Genomic DNA, 20,215 nt, shown 5'->3' with positions numbered 1-20,215 from the left:
ATTGCTCCGCAAGATGATAAAGAGCCTAGGATAATGCTTAAGGCTCTAGTCCCCTATTTTTAGAAAGTGGATCCATGTTGCGCAGTTTAAGACAAAGTCTTTGAGGATTAACCATTTTTTATAATTGGTTGACTTTCCATTATGACGCAAAACTGTTATATAGATATGCGTAATTTGGATAGTCATTGTTGAGGCATAAGGCTCGTTAGATACCGAAAAGTCGCAGCATTGAGGAAAGTGTAGACCATGAGAAGACTTCCTCCTGGGGAGTGAGGTTATTTTGACTTAGGCTATGATTGACATAAGTTCGGAACATTGATTTGTGGACATTGTGACCCGATTTTTCATTAGAGAATTGGATAAGTAGATCCGTAAGGATTTACCTTCTGCTTTTATGGTGAAAAGTTAGGAGCGCAAAAAGGTTGCTAGCTCTAATAAATCTTTTACAGCCTAAAACAGTTATCCAAATAGTGGTTCTTAGATTTCGTCAAGCCATGACAGGCCAACGATGATCGATGAAGACCACTGAGGCATGATCAATGGTCCAAAAGAAGTTTTTCCTTACTTAGTCATTATGAGCCAGGAATTTATAAGGTTGTCACCACCTAGGGTGGGCAGTCCTCTATTTTAGATATGATGGACATGGGTGATGTAATTTATATGCTCGGATGTACGACCCTTAGGGATTGCTTTGGGAGAATTCATATTTTGTCTTCGATGACTTACATAAGGAATATCCTAGAACGATTCTAGATGCAAAATTGTAAACCCATTGACTTACCTATCGGTAAAAGCCAGAGCCTTAGCTATTGAGTGAATCCTCAGATTGTCTTTGGGAGAAACAGATGACCTATATTCCTTGATCTTTTCTTTGTTGTGGGAGCCTAAAGTACGCTATGTGGGCGTATTCGGCATGATAAGTGTTATCTTTGGTAAATGGTCAACTGAGTTGTTTAGACATTGACCTTGCTCATTAGACTGTGGATAAAATGCTTTATTAGAAGCATATTAATTTGCTCCTTGTAAAATTCAATGCGCTAGTTGGGCGCATTAAGAATGAACGCAAATTGGTCACCAAAATATCTTTAGAGAGGTTATTGCGCAAGAGGTAGTGATCTTAAATCATTTCATGTGAGGCGCACATGGTGGATTCTGTTGTATATACTTATCGCAAGAGGTGCTGATAAGGCTTATGTTTGGAATCTATAATTGCGTAAGCTGTGGTCATTTTTTAAAAAAATCGATCACTTATTTTGAGATAATGGGATGTTGACACTATTATGGTTTGTGTCATAATGATTAGCAGATGATGATGTCAGCAGGCAAGATTGGCTCACTCACACGAGCAATCGCCCTTGGCGCTTGGGAGCGAGCAAGGATGAGACTGGTGGTTTATTTTTATTTGAAGCCAAGAGAGGCTTAAATCATCCACTATGTATGTCGCCTTGGTTATAACCAAGATGAGGTCGTGTTAAGGACCAAACATGGATGTTAGTACCCACTTTCCATGTTGTGCCTGTTATGATTAGCCAGATGCGAGATCTCATTTGGCGCCTAGAAGGCGAGCAAATAGAGAATTCGGGTTAGACGCTAGAAAGCGACTAGACTAATATCTGTACGGTGTATCGAGTATGACGTCACTCTTTATGGAAGAGTTACTCCACCGTAGCATGTATTCATACTATATGTGCTTGGCGACCGAGTAATGAGGTGAGAGAATGGATCCCTGCTTCCTCACCGTGTGAGTCTTACGTGTCATTATTGATATGACTTTCATTTATGTACCCTTTTGTGACTTTTGACTATGTCATAAGGTAAGGGGTTGATGTTCTGCTACTTTGGTATGTTGCCTGCGGTCATGCATGATTCGGCCTTAAGGGACATCACTGGGAAAGCGGTCAATTCTAAACTAAATGGCATGAGTGCAAAGGGAAGATCATCTAGTATTACACCACTGTTGTATATTCACTGTCGGCAACTCATATCGCTCTGTATGAGAGGCGAATTGAGTGTGAATATATTGCAAGAATTGAGAGGGTCAAACATGCTCTTTTTGAGAGATTAGAGATGTTTTTTGGACCGGTGTAATTAGATGGGTCTGGGGTATATGAGACACTATTTCTTTTCTTTTTTGGGTTGATGTCTCTATGCTGGCTCATTTTGAGTTACTAGTATAGAGCTCCCACATGCAGGTGTTCTCAGCAGTCGCACGGTGCAGTGGCTAGTATGAGATTGTTTATTTTTTGAGGAGATTGAGATTGAGACGTGGCAGTGTCATGCCAACTCATGTCCGAGTGGGAGATGTTAGAAATTGGGCGCCCATGTGGCATGACCCTTGGAACCTTTTGAACCTCATCCAAATGGGTTTTGAATTTTGAATTCAAACCTATTTGGATAGCCACTCAGGATATATATCTATCATATCATGATATGGATAGATGATAAAGATATCAGATATTATCTCATTTAACCAATGGATAAATGAGATAAATATATTATATATCTGATATATGGTTATGGGTAACCAAGAGAGAAACAACGTAGGTTTTTGTTTCTACCCATAAACTTACTCTCTCCCAAGAAACAACGATCAAGTCATTTGCACTGTGGTTTGTGTGGGTGATATTCACCATTGTAATATCACCCCACTGCTGGGATTGATTGATTAGATTCTGGAAGCACGTGATTTATCCACGAGGTTTTAGATCAAATGAGGTATGATCTAAACATTTTATTCCGCTGTATATTCTGTGTTTTTAGTTTACAATAAGTTTTACAAATCTAGGCCACTTTGGCAGCTACTAAATTAGTAAACCCTATGAATACGGAACTAATCAACAATATTCTCTATTCATTAGTTTTGAGTTATTTAATTATCATTAATTCAATCACAATTTTAATGAGATCACTATTTTTATGATTTCTAAAATTTCTTTTATGTGATTGCTATTACCAATATAATAATAATAACTCTGGATGAACAGGAATATTTATATATGTATTATAACAATCATGAATATCTAAAATAATGGTTAATAAGAATTACACCTAATATGAATTAACCACTTTAATATTTAATATTCAATGTCATAAAATTATATCATGATATCAATTTTAAATCATGAAAATATATAAATATTTAACAATAATAGACAATAAGTGTGCATAATTAAACAAAGCAAAAACATAATCCTTTAATGTGATACAATCAAATAAATATATTTATTTAATAGTCCGAACGATTCAGCAAAATTCTAAAATTGCTTTTAATCTATGCACTTTATCATAACGGAAAGCAATACACTCAATTCAATAACATATTATGATGATTATAAAAATTATTATCACTAAAATTGATAATAAATCAAAACATGCATATGAATAGCATATAGAATTACATAAAAGTTTGCACCTAACATATCACAAAACAAAGTGAGTAAGGGAGTCCATGATGTGCATACTTAGTTACGATTTAGAAATCAGGAATGAAATCTTCTTTCACACAACCTTTGACTTTTAACAACACAAAAAAAGTTTCTTTGATGCATAATGAATATGAAAGAGATTAGATGTACCATTCAGACACTGCCTAATAAATATGGCATGCAGCTTACAAGGTTGAACATACAGCGTATATTCAAGATAACCAACACATGCTGAGAGTTCAAACCTTATGAACAAAAAATATGTTGTTATGAATAATTATAACTATAATAACAATATTCATAAATATATTATTATTCCAAGGTGTATTGATTCACAAACTAAAGCTCTGATACCACATGTAAGATTTAATAATACATGTAACCATAATAATTATGCGGAATTAAACTTTACAGGATCTTGAATTCAATACAACTCAAGAGTAAAACGAATATACCTTTGTCAGCCATTGAATTAGAGAAGTTGAGAAAATACCCCTTTAGAGTTGAACCTTTAATTTTGGCTCACCTTCTTCTCTCTGTCTCTCTTAATTAGGATGACTATAAAACTTAAAGTGATGGAAAAATACTCATGATATGAAATGGGAGTCACCCATCCTTATATAGAGGAGAGAAGAGGGCCAGATGAACTCTATCAGAAGAATTCCTAATCCATCAAGGTTTCCTTCTTATCTTAGAAGAGTGATTATATTAAAATTCTATTTACTGAACTTGATCTCAAATATTGGCTTTATCTATTTGTGGAGTCCAAATAAATTAAAACATGTAGAAAATATGTAGGCTATTGGGCTACACTAGAAAAATAAATCCAACAGTGTAGAATAATGTCGTCAATTGTGGCTATCTTGTTGTGACTTGTTGGGTTAAAGTGATTGGTTGGTTAACTTGAAGCATGTAAAAATGAATAGGAGACAACTAGTTGATGCAGAAATATGAATTACTAGGCCTACTGTATCTTTTTTATATGGTGCTACATTTGAATTCTTCCTTGGTCAAATGGTAGACTATTTGGATGTTCTACTGGATATGGGTAGTAATAGAGAACTACATGGAAATATATTATTTGATTATTTGAAATTGCATTTGTAGCAATTCATTTTTGCATTATATTTTTTGAGTGATCTATTGTGATTATCACAGACTTTGATATTTGGTCCTTATTCGCTTGGCTTGGGCCACATGCGGCTGACTTATTATTAAAATCAGAGAATAAAGAAAGTACAAAGTACGCTAAGGCATCAAAACATAAGAAAAGGAAGAGAAAAATTAATCACAACTACAAATAACAAACAATTTCCAATCTCTAGAAATAAAAAAAAAAGGCATTCTTTTAAAGATATTGATATTGAAACCCAAAAAGGAGACAAGTAAAAAATGTTCCCCTATAGGTCTGCAACTTATTCAAACTTACCATTAAAAATCTTGTATTTCTTTTTGTGCAAATAACTGAAAGCACAACACAAATCACACTATTCCATAGGACTAGGGGCTTCTTGGTGGAACCAAAACTTCTATAGTCAACAACGGGCATTTAGGTACATGAAGCTAGAAATACTCAATACACAGAAATATATTACATTTTTGGACCAAAATACTAAATTAAAGCTATCCAGAGTGATCCAAACAGTTTTTCTAATTTTCCTAATGAAGAAAAGCATTGACTAAAATATATTAATGCTAAAAACAAAGGAATTTTTATAGGAGAAGATCAAAGAAAGTAGGGACATAATGCATCAACAGTTCAACTATTATAGGATGCACTTAGAAATGTTTTACATGATTAATTTGACCATAAGAAAAATCGAAAAATATAAACGCATTTTACTTGATATGTATAATTGATTTCTAATTGTTGATAGAAAATCACACTCTTATCTATAAATAACTTGATATTCACTTCAGTTATACCACTGTATAAGGCTACTCCCACTACACCGCATTAGCGTGTAGTGTACAGCGTGAAAGGATTTTCTTAATTTGTTAAGGTTTTCTAGGCAAAGAGAATAAGGAATTAGAATCTCGAGCCTGTATACCTACATGTGTGTTTCTGTATACGATATATCTAGTAATAAGTCAGTTACAATCATATTTGGGATTCGGTTTTTACAGATTATGTCCTGCTTCTATAAGGACTGAAGCCTTAAAGAAGATAAGAAGCAATGGGAAGGAAGTGATTGTGGGTCCACTAGCAAATTGAGATATTTCCAATTATACTGCTACAGTTGACAGATCTAAGATTAATTTTGATTTCATAAGTTTGTTTTCTTACTATATCTGGCTCTGTCATTTATCACAATTAGATCTATTGGCGTACCCCAAATAAAATCCTTTTAGCCTTTCCTCATCTGTAGTGTCGATAAGTAATCTCAATCATTTTTAATGAATTTATGTCCAGTCAGTGTTATGTATTTTGATTAATCTCATTAGGAACACAAAGTGACTTCATTGTTCATTAAGTCTATTTTTGCATTCAAGCATTAGATAAATATGTATTTCATACTTCAGAATTTTAGTTTGGAGAGATTTGGTTAAAGGTTTCATCAAATTCTGAATCAAATTTGAATTGCATTGGAAGGCATTGCATTAACCATTGATCTCCATTTTAATTGACATTCATTGTGAGCTTACATATAAGTTGTAACTTGTAACTAATGCAAGCCGTTTTGAATAAGCAAATCAGCTTATTAGAGGATTGGCAAATAATGAGACTAAGTGAATTGATTAAGTTGGGCATAACGATATGGATGACTGTGGGGCGTGCAAAACTGATTCTGGGGTTTAGGTAGGGAAGACCAAAAGAAGGATTGTAAAGTAGGGAGAGGAGAGGGTGGGACAGAAGAAAGAGAGGAAAAGGGAAAAGTGGACTCATGAAAGGTGACATGGCGAGAGAGCAAGACTTTACCAGTCAGAGGATTGAGGCAGCGGTAGCCTTGGACAGAAGGGTGATAACCCAGAAAAACACAAGACGCAGATTTAGGGGCCAATTTATGAGAGGCATAAGGCTTAAGCCAAGGGAAGCACAAGCAACCAAACACTTTAAGATGAGAGTAATCAGGTTTAGTGTGGAACAGGAGTTCAAAAGGAGAACAGTTAGAGAGAGAGGCACTAGGAAGCCGATTAATGAGATAGGTGGCTGTAGCAATAGCTTCAAACCAATAGGAGAGAGGTAAAGAAGATTGATGTAAGAGGGCGATGGCGGTTTCGGTAATGTGTAAATGTTTCCTCTCCGCGACTCCATTTTGAGAGGGAGTGTGTGGGCAAGAAAATTGATGAAGAATACCATGAGAATTCAAAAAATCTTGCAGTTGAGTATTGATAAATTCACCACCCCCATCGGAGCGAAGTATTTTAAGAGGAAAGCCAAATTGTTTTTCCACAAATGCTTTAAACATCATGAATTTAGAAAAGACTTCGCTTTTATAGACAAGAGGATAAATCCATGTAAAGCGACTATGATCATCAACAAACAACACATAATAGCGATAAGCACTAGAGGAACAAGTAAACGGTCCCCAAACATCAGTGTGAATTAAAGCCAAGGGAACATCAGTTTTGGAATTAGAAAGCACAAAGGGAAGTCTATGACATTTAGAAATGGAACACTCAACACAAGACAAATCAGTTTTATTGAAAGAATGAGACAATGACAATTGAGATTTGAGTAATTGAAATTTTGCAAATGAAGGATGGCCAAGCCGTTTGTGCCATATAGCCGCAGTGGAAGGAGATGTTGATGAGGCAGCAAAAGCATGTGGAGAAGGGCAAGAACCCACAGGAAAATGGTAGAGGCCATTAGCATGAAAACCTTTGTGAAGAATTGCTTTAGAATGATTGTCCTGGATGGAAAAAGTAGATTTATCAAAAATTATGGAGCAATCATTGTCTTTGGCTAACTGTTGAACAGAGAGAAAATTGGACTTTATGGAAGGAACATGAAGAACGTTGGCAAGCTTAAAGGAGTGGTGTGGGGTGGGTAGAATACCTTTGCCAGTGTGATGGATAGGAAGGGAAGTTCCGTTGCCAATGGTAACTTGATCGGAACCAGTATAGGACTGATAAGAATTCAGATGATGAAGGTCATTTGTGACATGGTCAGAAGCAGCAGAGTCCAAGAACCAAGGACTAGAAGCATGGGAGACAGTATCATCAGGGATGTTGGTGAGAAAGGCCTTGGAGTGATGAGGCATAGAAGCACCAGATGAAGAAGCAGTAGGTGATTGGTGAGACGGATGTGACTGGGGCTGATATTGAAGATCAAGTCGATGCCAACACTCGGAAGCAGAGTGATTGGCTTTTCCACAAATCTGGCAAATGGTTCCAGAAGAAGATCTGGGGCGATTTTGAGAACGACCTCCTCGAAAAGAAGAGTATCGATTAGAACTGAATCGATTCGCACGAAAAGTACCGCGAGAATCACCACGAGAAAAGCCACGATTATTATGATACGAAACATAACCTTTGGAAGCATTGGCATTGGAATCTCGCTGTGTTGCATGAGCAAAATGAAGATCGGAGTTGTGTTGTAATTTGCCTTCAACATGAAGAGCTTCTGAGCAGAGCAAAGAAGAGAGATCTTCCATAGATATGCTTTCAGGTCTCGCTCGGATGGCTGTCTTGAGAGAATCATACTCAGTCGGTAAGCCGTTCAAGGTGATAAGAACGATATCCTCATCATCAATAAAGGAAGAGGCAATACTGAGTTGATCAACAATAGATTTGATGTTGTTCAGATAGATTTCCATCGAATCGGAGCCTTTTGAAACAGAATTCAATCTGTTCTTCAGTTGATGAATGTGTGAGCGAGAAAGATTCGTGAAACGTTTGTCAAGTGCAGTCCACACCGCAGAACTGGACCGGAGGTGAAGAACTGTTGTAAAAATTGCAGGTGAAAGCGTAGCGGTGATGCAACTCAAGAGATGTGCATCAATCATCCGCCATCGAATCGCATCTGGATTGCTGACCTCTGTTGCTGAAGAACTACGAATATGATCAACAGGACATGGAAACGAACCATCGACAAACTTCAACAAATCTGTTGCATGAAGAATATTTTGCATCTGGTTTTTCCAGATGATAAAATTCGTGCTATCAAGCTTTACGGTAATAAGAGAGCTTAGATTCGAAATCAGCATGTTGAGATTTGATGGAATGGAAGAAGAAGAAGATAAAGATTCTGTAGAGGAACCCATGGATTGCTCGGTGGAGCTTAACAGGGCTCTGATACCATGAAGAACTTGAGAGTTCAGAATTTATTCATTAATTGTTATCAATCAGTTACATGATGAGCTTTATATATATATATACTAGCTACCATATGTATACATCTATATCTATATAACAAACTATGTAACTGCCTAACTAATATAACAGCCTAACCATCTATTATCTCTGTAACTAATCCAGATATACAATCACATGTGATGCACAGCACAGTAGTATAATACAACTACTCCTTATCATGCATCATCTAATTCGAGAAATGAATAGAGCCCTTTAATCTCACTTCGATTATTATTTGAAGTATCGATATCAGCCATCAGGAAAAAGAGTTTGTCTAATTAACTTTTCTTTTATCCATTATCTCTTATTTGGGATAAATATAAAATTATTGATAATCTTGTTATTATTTTTGCAATTAGTACAGGTTAGAATTCATAGTTTCTTGGAGAAAACTAAGATGTACCAGAGAAAGAAGATTGTAGCTCCAACTGAAGAAAGCTTTCGTAAGGATGCTGAGATACGAAGGAAACGTGTAAAAAGTTTGATCAGAAGAAGAAAGATACTTGAGGTGCAAAAGCTGGTGAAAGATGAAGAAATTAAGCCTTGGGGTCGTGACACACAGGCTAAAGTTTGTGGCCATCAATATTTATTCCTACTGAAATGAATAAGTGATGGGTATATATATATATATATCTCTTTATGTTCTATAGTTACTAATTATTTTCTTTTTCTAATGTAATACAGCTAGGATGTCGTCTGATAGAATTATTAACTGAAACAGCTTATGTACAGCCTCCAGTCAACCAGTTAGCAGATAGTCCACCTGATATTCGACCTGCATTTAGGCACTTATTCAGAATTTCAAACGATCCTGGGTGAGCATGTAATTCTTTGCATCAGTAATTCATCTTCAAAGCACTGGACCTTATCTGACTAATTCATGGTCCATGATGTGCTAATATTTAGACAGATCATTAGGCCAATTCTTGGAGGGGATATTGCCTAAGCAGATGAATTTTGTTTGATGATTGATTTTTAAGTTCCACATTTCATTTGTTTGTGTCAATGCTGTATTTAAAATGTGGTCAGAAAATTCTTATTAAAAAAAATGTGGCCAACAAATTGAATTGTTTGTGTTAAGTTATTATGGTTATATGCATACATAGCACAATGGAGGCGGTTCACCGCTGCTTTATTTCTGTCTTTCTAAGTTAGTTGTAAGTCTGATTTGTTGTTTGGTCCTTGTAGGCAGAGAGTTGTTAAGAGGTATGGAGTTATAGAATGTGATCCCCTAGTCCTTTCAGGACTTGATAGAACTGTGAGTTAATATCTCTTCTTTTTTGCTCATTTGGTTTGCATAATATTTATTTGCAGTTTATCTCACCTAGGAAATATAAATCTTATTTAATTGGATGAGAATGTATGCATAAATACTAATTCAATCCCAATACTTTTGTGCTTTTTATAAATGATGTGTTACAATAAGATATATTGTCCTGTGGACTGAAGTATACTTCCTTCCATTTGTTTTTTATTGGATATTTAATCTTTCACATTTAAAGTACATTTTAAGCAATGGAATATTTTGAATTGCGTTTACTGCCTATGAATTGCCGGCACTGCAAAACAAGTGCCGTAGGGATGTCAGAAACGACCGAGACAGAGGGACACGGAGGGGACACATTTATTTAATTAATATGTTTCAAGGAGAAATGACAAGGACACTCTGGGGACATGCCAACTAGGTTTTTTCCCCCTTTTCTTTAGTGCTTTTGATGGATGTTGGATGTTGAATGTTTATTACTCTTTTGCTTAGATTTAAATATTTAACAACCATCCATAAAATGGAAACAAACGACAAGTGTTAATTCAAAAGTGATTTTTTTTTGGATACTTTGTGGATGTAATGATAATCTACATAGCAAATATGAAAAAGATTTTATTGTTGTGTCCTCGCCATGACTGTGTCCCCATTTGTTTGAAACCATTGTGTCCTGTGTCCGTGTCTGTGTCCGTGCTTCTTAGACGACTGCTAGGAACCCACTAATTATGTTATTTGTGAAAGTAATACAAATTTTTTTCTTGATTATAAATTCCAAATATGCAATAAAAAAAATTGAGTACTTGTTTTTGTTTTGATTTGTCCTTCATGTCTAATCCTTCGAACATTTCTCTTTATGCAGGTTAAGCATATGATGATTTCTTATGTGCCAATGTTGGTGCCTCCGAAAAAATGGAAAGGGTATGTTATTCACTCAACATGTGATGATGTTGTTCACCTGGCCCTTAAGGTGGTTGGCTTTGGGTTTGTGTTAGTCGGACACAAAGTTCAAGTCATCATGTTTTGTGATCTACCCCTATCTGACCTCTTCAAAAGGCTAATGAGAAAAAAAAGAAAAAGAAAAAGAAAATTGACACTCCAGTATGTTCAGATATAATCAAAGAAATAGAGGGTTGCTTTCAGCTAAAATTTTCACTTATATTTGAAGTGTCTTATACGACTCCTTTCAGGTATGACAAAGGCGGGTACTTTTTCTTACCTTCTTATCTCATGCGAACTCATGGATTGAGGTAGCAACAAGATGCTGTTAAGAAAGTTGCTGTGAAACAAATGCAGAAAGTATATGAGGTAAAATCTATAGTTGTGATATATTTATTTTTTCCTTATATCGCAACCATATTGCTTTAAAATTGCACATGTTCAGGCCCTGGACACACTAGGAAATACCAAATGGAGAGTTAACTGAAGAGTTCTAAGTGTGGTGGAGAGCATTTGGGCTGGAGGTGGCAACATTGGTGTGACAACCCTCACTACTGTTTACTGATAACACTACTGATTAGTGCTAATCTATGATTAAGCATGTTGATTGACTGACTGACTGAATTACTAAACTGATTGATTGATTGTGTTAGTTTGAATACATTTCTATCTGTTTGACTGTTAAATGATCTGTCCATGTATTATGTTAAACTACAAATTGAAGGCCTTATCAGCGGCCGAATCTGAAATTGATTAATGTTTTATGCTAATTAGGAATTATGTGATTTTATGGTAAATTTAATTGAAATGTGATTTGGAATGACTAAATTAGATTAAATAAAGCTAAATTGCATTAGGTTGATTATTCACCAAATTGCCACTTAGTGGGTTATGCTAGACCACTCCTCTTCTCACCCTTACATTGTTTGAGCACCCTTTTCCTCAGCCACTTTGAGAGCTAAAACCGACTAGAGTGAGTGAGTGAGAGGAATTGAGTTCAACTTGGAGGTTTTGCTTGGAAATTATAGGAATTGAAGGATAATTTGCATAATTGAGCTCCCATATCTTGCATTCAAGACCTAAGGTAGGACATTTACCTTCTTGTTTGTGAATTCAAGTTAATTGTTGCATGGTTCATGGTAAATAGGAGCTTAAGATCATAAATTGGTTGTAGATTGTTGAATAGAGGCTTAATTCATGCATGTATGTGCATCTCTTGAAGTTTAAAGTTGTTTTCATGGAAATTCTTGCATGAATGTCCATATTATTGTTGTAGTCCATGAATTCCTCATGTTTTTGAAAGGATTGGCTCATTTGTTCTTGAATTAGAAGCTTTGAAGTTGATCAAAACCATGCATGTTACATTTGAGTCTTGTTCATGAAAACTTCTTTGAAATTGTGTTTAATTGAACTACCTTTGGGCCTTGATTTTACAAATTGAGCTTTGAATCATGTTATACTATGAATTTACAAGTGTTTTTCAGAAAATTAGCCCAAAAGGATCGAATTTGATGCATTAGAATTGAGTTTTGAGCTTAAGGTTCAAATATGGAAATTCCAGATTTTGGACTCCTGCTCGAGCGGGGTAAGTGGCGCTCTGTAGACACCCTATTTTTGACCGACCTTGAGACTCAGACGTCACCAGTTGAGCGCTCGGTGATATTGCATATTGTGCTCGTTCAGAAATTTCAGAGTCTCGGCTGCGAGCCTTGCCTCCGGACTTCCGGACTCTTTTGTGTTTTGCCTCAGTTTGCGAACCAGGCTCCGTTTTCTCTATTTTCTCTTCCCGAAGGGAGGGAGAGGTCTCGTAGATCATCTCTTAGTGGCCGTAGGCTACGTTTTGTGGTCGTAGGCCATTTTGCCCGTTTGGAGCCCGGTTTCCGATTTTTCGGTGTGTGCCTCGGTTCGGGACCGCTTAACTACCTCCGATTGCTCCAGTTTTTGACATACATCTTATTTGCTCCCTTTTGAGGGACACTGCGGTCCGAGAGACCAACTTCGTGGTCGAACATCACTTCCGGTGCCTAACAGTCAGTTTTCTAGGCCTCGGGCTGCGCGTTCCGGCCCCCGAACCTTCATTTTGCATCGGTTTTGGTTCATTTTTGGCAGGGACCTCTGTTTCATTGCTAGGAAGGTCATAGAGGGATGGGAAGCCAGTAATTGTTCTGTCAGCCAACTTTATTCCTTCATCGCCCTCCGTCGCCCGATTTCTCCCACTTCAAAGCCAATGTTGACCACCCTTGGGCCATTTTCTTGCACCCTAAACCCCATATTTGTGATGAACACATCTGGGAGGCCACCAATATTTGGTGGCCGGCCAGTAATTGCTTTTGAACCCCTTTGAAAAGTGGGTTGTTCTCTCTCCTAGTTCACTTTCTCCAGTTTTTGACCACAGGGTTGTGTTGTGAACACATGGGAGGCCCTCTTTCTGTGGTGGCTGGCCATTAATTCTCATTGACCGTTTTGACCCTTGGCCGGCCGGCCATGGGGAAAGCCAGCCGGCCACCTGCAGTCCCAATAACTGGTTGGCCATGCTCCTTGCTGCAGGCACATTCCAAATATGCATCTCTTTTCCCCCAGATTCTGTATCCGGGGGAGGGGCTGCATTTTGGGGAGAAACTTGGATTGTTTTCCCTCCATTTTTCCCCCCATTTCCCCCCCCCCTTTTTGTCTATATAACAGCAGCTCCAGCTCTGTTATGAGGGTTACAAAAATTCCCCCCAAGCCTCTTGCATTCAATCTCTCTCTCTCTATATTTCCAAGCTCCAAACTCTCAAGTCCCACACTCATTCCTTCACCAACCCATAGCCCCACCCTTCCATCCTCCATTCCAGTAGCTGGAGGTTGTTCTTCAAAGCCTAGGAGTGCTGCAACTCAAGCCAAGGAGCTGTCAAAGACTAGTCTTCAAGGGTGAGTCCCTATTTTCCTTTTTTGTGCTTTATTTTGTTCAATACATTAGCCATGCTTGCTTGCTGTTTTGGGCTCCGACCCTAACTAGAACTAGGCTTATTTTGAGCTATTTTTCATGTTTTTTTTAAGGGCCTCTCACTATTTGAGGCCTCCTTGTTGCACTTGCTTCATTGCCTCCCTTGTATGCCATTTTCTTGTGTAGTATTTTTGGCCTATGTATAAATTGTTTTGAGGCATGTCATAAACTGCAAAGTGGCTTATTTTGAGCCCTTCTTCAATGTTGTTGAAGGGATCATCACTGTTTGAGGCTTCTATCTTCCACTTGCCTTTATATCCCTTTTTTGGCGCCATTTTTGCATGATTTATTAGCCTCTTGTGCTTCTGTTTTCAGACTCTGGTCCGAACTGAAAAAAGCATTATTTTGACCCCCTATTCATGTTTCATTAAGGGTATTTTACTGTTTGAGGCATCCTTTTTGTACCTTGTGTTATAGCTCTCTTTTTGGCCTTGTTTTGCATAAGTATTTTGAGCATGCTTGTGTACTATTTTTGGCTTGGTCATAAACTGTAAAAGGTCATATTTTGGGCCCCTCTTCAACATTGTTGAAGGGCCCTCATCTATTTGGGGCCAGAAGCTGTGACTTGCTTCTTTATCTCACATTTTGGGCCATTTTTGCGTATCGATTTAGCCCTATTTGTGTTTGCTGTTTGGCCTCGCTTAAAACTGTAAACATGCTTGTTTTGGGGCTGCCTTGAATCTGTCTTCATACTTCATGTACAAATAATGCATGCTTGATGTAGCTACAAGTCATTTCATGGGCTTAATCTTGCATTTCGGGACCATTTCATGCATCGGGTGCTATATTATCATGATTTGGGGCTGTTTCGGGTCATATTTTAGCGCTGAAATTTGCATGTTTGCATATCATATTTCGTGCCTTGCCATGTCTTGTTAGAGTGGCATTCGGTGCCTTAGGATCGGTCCTCGGTTTGCGTGCATGTGTGCACACATCTCGAGTGTCTCATTTTCATCTAATGGCCTCTTATGCGAGTGTGGCTGAGGTCCACTTGTGTTAGTGTAAGTCCATTTATGCATTGTGTATGCTAGGTTGTATGTTAGTGTATGCCATGTTACCTCGTGCATCGTGTATGCCATTTCATAGCATTGTGCGTGCTAGGTTGTATATTAGTTGCATTCATGCATGTCATGCATATTGCATTGTGCTTGGGATAAGAGTTAGTCCGAGCACGGGAAACGAGGGACGTTTCGTACTCCGAGTGACGGAACGTGTCTCAATTCCCAGTCGCCGACACTCCGGATTATCCATGATGGAGTCTAGGTTTTGTTTTGTTTTCATGTGCATTCATTCTATATTGAGTTGCACAATTCGACTCCTCGGCCATCATGCATCGAGATGCGTGATTGGTGGCACGAGGATCGAGGCATGCATACATTTGTGAAAATACATTGCTATGCCCCTCTCTTGCTCTCTGTTGCAGCAAATCAAGAATCAGCAGTCTTCCGGAGCTTGGCGCGTTTTCCAAGAATAATTGCAAAACAGAGGCTAATTGGGGCATCTCAGTGGATTTCTGCGCAAGGCAGCCCAAACATACATCATTCATCAGAGTCGAGGCAGTCCCTGACTTGCATGCCAGTTTATAGCTTTCTTAGATTAATTTATAAATTAATTAGGATTTTTGTATTTATTCGGGACTGTATTATTTATTCATTCGGGACTGTATATTATTTTATTCGGACCCTCCGTGCGAGGGCATAATTGTAATAAGTGTGCGTGTGTGTGATGCATCTGCTTATGATGGTTAGATTAGGGCATATTTCAATTAGCATACAGTATGATAGCATGTTTGCATTCATTCATCTGTTTTGCATGCACCGGGCTCGATGCATCATACTAACTGCATTGTATTTTCAATTCCAATTGAATACATGTTAGCTGTAGCATTTCATATGCCATGTTTAGAATAGCCGAGCCTGCTATAGTTGCATTTTTGCATGTGTTGCATTAGGCATTTTTGTATAGTTAGGATCATGCATGGATTTTTAATTAGCTTCTGTTTTGGCTTGGAGTACTCGGTAAGTTTTATGCTTTAGCATCCTTGCATACGTGTGAGTGACTGCCATGAATAGCATGCTTACCATGAGCCTATATGCTTATGTGATATAACTGCCTGAATGTCTGTGGGTGAAGGTTGGGTTATTTGGATTGGAACAATTCATCAAATGTGTGTTTTTTTAAGCCCACTATATAGTGGCAAAATCATGTTTTCTAAGCCCATCTGAGGGTGACAAATCCACATCTTAGCCTACTTGCGAGTAGCACCATCAAACCATTTTCAAATAAACAAACATGAAATGTTTTGCTCAAATTCAGGCGACCCAGTCTATACTTGTATGCTGTGCGCATCACATAATAAATCTAGGCTAATAACCGGAATAAGAACACACAATGTTTTTTCAAAAATAGATATCATGGTTAGTAGAGGCTGATCTTTGATCGGGCGAGCGGGGGTGCTCACGAAGTGACCTTCCCCAATCGTACCCAAGTTCCCGAGCCGAGGCAACTTTGGTGATGACGGACACGTGGCCTTAGGCAACGAGTCAGGGTTTCCTAAATTTCCCAAAATAAAATATTTAGGTGGCGACTCTGTATCTGGCAAAGAAGTCCATGTTTGGCACTTCTTTTCTAAAAATCTATTTTCTCAAAATGATTTGCCGGATTTGGACTCTTTGGTTCAGATTAAGAACCGTGACATTTGAGTCCTGAACTGTAGTGAGCCCAATATCGAACGGAACCGGGACTCGTTCCTCCCCGGGGCATTCGGGGACGTCTACAGTTTCTGGCGACTCTGCTGGAGACTTAGAGAACTTGACTCGAACTCATGATATCTTGTTTTGATTACACTTATGTGTTTCTTTGCATTGCATTTGCATTGGTGCGCCTAGGACACCGTGTTTGCCATCTGTTATTCCTGAACGGTTTGCCAGAGGCTTGTCTTGTCAAGGCATGACCATAAGGCTGACCGATTGTGGGCTCTGCCAGTATGGGAACACAAACCCCGGTTTTACCGGGGCACCCTTTTTGACCATTCGACCTAGTGCATATTCGGATCCATAGTGACCATTCCAAACTAGGACAGGTTGCTTACCCGTTTATAGGTTATTTGAAACCGCTGCGTGCGTAGTGAAACCCTAATTCCGAACAAAATAGGACAGGGAAACCCTACCCCAACATAGGGGTGTTTTGGCTCTCACTTATCTGTTATGTGCTTTAGAGTGCGTCTCTACAGGGAATGCATGTATCAGTGTATGAGTTTGGGCATCAGGCCTGCGGGCATCAGTCAGTATTGGAGAATCAGTTATCTGCGGGTATCCGATTCAATCTTTGGGGAACAGTGATTCAGGGATAATAATCAGTGATTGAGGATAGTGTGTATTCAGCTTATCGACTGTGTGTTGTTATGCCCGGCTGTGTGTCATGCATTTACTTTAAGTTGTTATGCTGTCCGTTTATCTGTTTATTTATTTCCTTATTGTTTTATTTATCTTTTTACTAGGGCAGTTTTAGCCAATTGCTTCCAACTCAGTAGATATTCCCCAAGCACTTTGGATATGAGGTCGTTGACTCAATCGATCTGAGGATCTAATTGATAGACAGCCAGTGTTCCATTCTTTACCCCCCGTTGTCAGAAGAAGGCCAAGAAAGCGCAGTGTGTCAGAACAAAGGTTGCCAGAACAGTGGGTTACTCCATCAGAGGACAATAGGACTAAGGTCTCGATTGTTGCTATAAAAATAGACATACCAGTTAGTCGGATGGATCAGCAAAATACATCAGGGATGGAAGCCCTGATGCGCCAAATGCAGGAGAGCATGAGACAAATGCAGGAGGATGCCGCCCGTCAAGCGGAGTTCTCCAAACAGCAGGTCGCGATCATGGCCCAGCAAGCCGAGCTAATCACTAGACTGCAACAGCAGAATGCGGCATTTGCTTCAAATCAAGTTCCTCCTCCGCCAGGGGCTCCATTTCCCGAGCAGGCACTTACTGTCCAGAATGCTCTGCCAAACACCCAGAACACCGTGCCAAATATCCAGAACATGCAAGAGGACACGAACCTTTCAACGGGGCCAGCTCCGCCCCCGCTTCCGCATCAACTGTCCAAGACCCATACACCCAACCAACCGGACTCTCCCTTCGAGTTCGAAATAGACCATACAGCTCTGAAACTGAGCAAGCTTGAGAAGCTCTTCAAGAAATCACAAGGAGTAAAGGCTATTTTGGATATCGAGGATGGATATACCGATGTGGTCGTAACATTGCCAGATAGGTTCAAGATGCCGCAAATTGACCGCTTCGACGGGTCCGGGGACCCCATGGTCCATCTTCGGCTATTCTCAGACATCCTGCGGCCAATGGGCCTAACCCGACCACAAAAACTTTCGCTGTTCGGCCGAACCCTGTCGGGTGTAGCCACCATCTGGTACGCGAAGTTAGAGGATGAAGTAAAAAGAAGCTGTGATGAAATGGCTGAGGCCTTTATCGCGCAGTACTCGTACAATACTCAGATTGAGATTACAACTCGTGATCTCGAAACGACGAGGCAGGAGCCCAAAGAGACTTTCTCAGATTTTGTAACTCGATGGAGGGCGAAGGCATTGATGATGACTTTGAGGCCCACTGATAAAGACCAAATCAGGATGATTGTGCGCAATCTCCAACCGAAATTGATGCAGAAGATGATTGTACTTCCCTTTCCCACCTTCTCAGATTTACACAAGATGGGGGTACAAATCGAGGATGCGATGAAGCAAGGTCTGATTGACCAGGATAGGGAGCAACCGAGGAGGACTTTCAACTGTAACAACAATGCAGGCCCGAGTGGCGCTGCAACTGCAAGAGCTTCAGAGGTGAGCATGGTCACCACTATTCCCCCTCCTCTTCCGAGACCCATGGCAGCCAGACCCTTCTCCGGTGCATCCGAAAGTAATACCCAAACCACTAAACACCAGCCCAGAGGCCAAAGAACCTTCACCCCACTGTACATGCTTTTATCTAAGGCTCTGGGGGTCTTAATCAGAAAGGGGCATCTGAAACCCCTAGAGCCGAGGCCATTACCAAATCCACTTCCACCCTCTCACAACCCAGGCAAGTACTGTGCATATCACCAGCAGCACGGTCATGATACTGACCAATGTTTCAGGCTGCGTTACGAGATTCAAGACCTTGTTGACAAAAATGTCATCCTACCTCCAGAGAAACCTAACGTCACAACCAATCCACTCCCTACACACAACCAAGCTCCACCTCCCAGAAGAGTCAATCTCATCCAGACTGGGGTCGTGTCTTACGATCCTAGCATCTATATTACTCCTACCCATTTACCTAAGCCGGAGGTGCTCCTTCCCGACTGCACTGACTCTTTGTGTATGTTGGACATCTCCACAACCCAACCACCCAACCAGAGCCGACGGTGGTGACCATCGAAGATGGGGCAAGGCAGACTTCAGAAAAGGATAGAATTGTTGAGTCTGGGATTGAACAGAGTTTTGCTGGGGAAGCCTATGATCCGAGTGAGTACATCTTGTCAACAGGTCGGATTGGGCTGGGCTTCGAATTACCAGAGAAGGAGGAGTTGTGTGTGATCCAGGGGGACGGATTTGAGCAAGGGGCAAATGATTTGACGGTTGTGGAGGAGGACTTTTCCAACCTACAGTTTTTTGATGACCAAGAATCAGGGGGCGCAACAGTCAACTGGTTTGATTATGAGGAATCGGCAGAGGCCACTGGATGGCTGGATGATTAGCCAGATGTAGTGGAAGAATCCCAACCAGAACAGGGCCCGGCAGGGGCGAGAGTATCAACTTTGGCCGGAAGGGCTGGAAGTCAGGTTACATTGCCGGAGAGCGTCGGTACAAAGAATTTCATTCAGGACAGAAGCATTGTGAATGCGGGGAAAGTTGAGCAACAAACTGCATTGACGCAGGTAGAACAACAGGGTTCTGAGAGAACCGGGAAAGCCAAAATCCATGAGCGGATCGGGAGTGCTGTGGGCACAAGAACAGAGGATGTTGTGAGTATACAGGCTGAAAGTGCTGTGAGTGTAAACATGCCCGAGCCAGAAAAGTGCCTTTTGAATGCCAATGGAATGTGGTGGGAAGACGATGACTTATGTCTTGCCTACACAGACGAAGACTGGGAAAGCAATCAACCGGACGACACCTGGTACCTCGATGAGGTTGATCACATGACAAGAAGTGGGCGGTACTTCAAGCCCCCACACCTAGACCAACCCGAGACATCTGGGAAAGACAAAGAAGCCGAGAGGCAAAAAGAGAAGCAGATCGAAGAGGAAGCTGTACTGAAAC

At 39.8% G+C, this 20,215-nt stretch overlaps 1 pseudogene across 1 annotated transcript in view; it reads left to right on the top strand.

The window, feature by feature from the left end:
• LOC114270372 (DNA-directed RNA polymerase 3, chloroplastic-like) overlaps positions 1 to 20,215 on the top strand; it is a 141,289-nt pseudogene that overhangs the window by 12,839 nt on the left and 108,235 nt on the right. The window contains exons 3-9 of the transcript XR_014365877.1: positions 9,088 to 9,291; positions 9,408 to 9,538; positions 9,912 to 9,981; positions 10,847 to 10,905; positions 11,175 to 11,292; positions 11,369 to 11,459; positions 17,774 to 17,776. The product of XR_014365877.1 is annotated as a DNA-directed RNA polymerase 3, chloroplastic-like (transcript). The remainder of the gene's footprint in view (positions 1 to 9,087; positions 9,292 to 9,407; positions 9,539 to 9,911; positions 9,982 to 10,846; positions 10,906 to 11,174; positions 11,293 to 11,368; positions 11,460 to 17,773; positions 17,777 to 20,215) is intronic.

Source organism: Camellia sinensis, chromosome 4, assembly GCF_055761805.1.
Source record: "Camellia sinensis isolate YWXY chromosome 4, ASM5576180v1, whole genome shotgun sequence".
In the NCBI taxonomy this organism is placed as follows: domain Eukaryota; kingdom Viridiplantae; phylum Streptophyta; class Magnoliopsida; order Ericales; family Theaceae; genus Camellia; species Camellia sinensis.
This window is presented reverse-complemented; position numbering and strand designations above follow the sequence as displayed.